Source organism: Zosterops lateralis (assembly GCF_965231275.1).
Source record: "Zosterops lateralis genome assembly, chromosome: 3".
In the NCBI taxonomy this organism is placed as follows: Eukaryota; Metazoa; Chordata; class Aves; order Passeriformes; family Zosteropidae; genus Zosterops; species Zosterops lateralis.
In genome coordinates, this window is record NC_139764.1 from 33,426,829 (window position 1) to 33,428,146 (window position 1,318).

The window sequence follows — 1,318 nt, forward strand, 5'->3', positions numbered from 1 at the left end:
GCTCGGGGCCCGGCGGGGGCACACAGCCCTCGGCCAGCGCCGGCCCCGGCCGCATTTATTACGGCCGCGGCTACACCCCGCCCTCAGCCTCGGCCCGGGCTCGTCACAGGGCGCAGCCCCCCGGGCCCCAGCGGGCGAGGCGCCCCGACCCATCCGGAGGGGGGCTGAGCCCCTCCATCCCTCCCTCCATCCCGTCTAGAGGGGAGCTGTCCCCCTCCTCCCCTCCCTCCTGCCCGCCCCGGCTCCCCCAAAGGGGAGCTGTCCCCCTCCATCCCTCCATCCCTCCCTCCCTCCCGTCCCGTCTGAGGGGAGCTGTCCCCCTGCATCCCTCCCTCCTGCCCGGCCCGGCTCCCCCAAAGAGGAGCTGAGCCCCTCCATCCCTCCCTCCCGCCCGCCCGCAGGGAGCTGTCCCTGTCCTTCCCTGTGTCTCTGTCCCCTCCCGTCCCCGCTCCGCTCCGTCCCGGGCTGAGGGCGGCGGGCGAAGGGGCCGAGGGAGGGCCGGGGGGCGGCGGGGGGCACCGAGCGGGCCCGGAGGGGAGCGGGGGTGACTCCCGCAGGAGGCGATCGCTGAGGGGGAGCGAGCGGCAGAGTTCCCTCCCCTGCCCCGGTGTGTCACCGCGCCCCGGGCCTGCCCGGCCATCTGTGCTCCGGGGCCGAGCGCCCGCCAGGGCCAGGCGGAGAGTGCAGGCACAGGGATGCCAAAGGCAGGATGGAAATGAGCAAATAGAGATGTTCATGGCACGACTAGGAAAACACAGTCCAAGACCTACGAGTCTGACAAGTCCAGGTCATGTTTGGCATAACCAGAGCATGGTTTAATTTTTTAAGTGCCCCAAGTTTTAATGAAGGTGGTCCTAATGTGCATGCTAGATTTGGGGTGTGCTCAGGAAACCTTCAGCCTGAGCCACATGAAGTTTGCCTAAAACTACGGTTATTTTCTGTGCCTGTTTCCTCAGGGATCTTTATTTGGTGAGGATCAATGGGATGCTGAATTACAGCAGGAGGGCTAGCAGAATATTAAACTCTCTGTATTTTTTCTGGTCATAACAGCATATCACCTCAAGGCTATAAATTACGGTGCCATCCATGTCATTTTGCAGCTTCACTGAGAAAGCAGTTGGATGCAACTCTGCAAAGGATTGGATGCCACACAAAACTGCTCTTCTGGAGCAGAGGTGGTAATTGATTTTTATTCAAGGTCTGAGTGGTGAGTGCACTGATTTAGGATGTAGGAGACTTGGGTTCAGTTGTGTCTTCTGCTTAAGGGGATTCCCTTTTGGAAGAGGGAAATCAAACCACTGGCTGTAGTCTGTCCTGT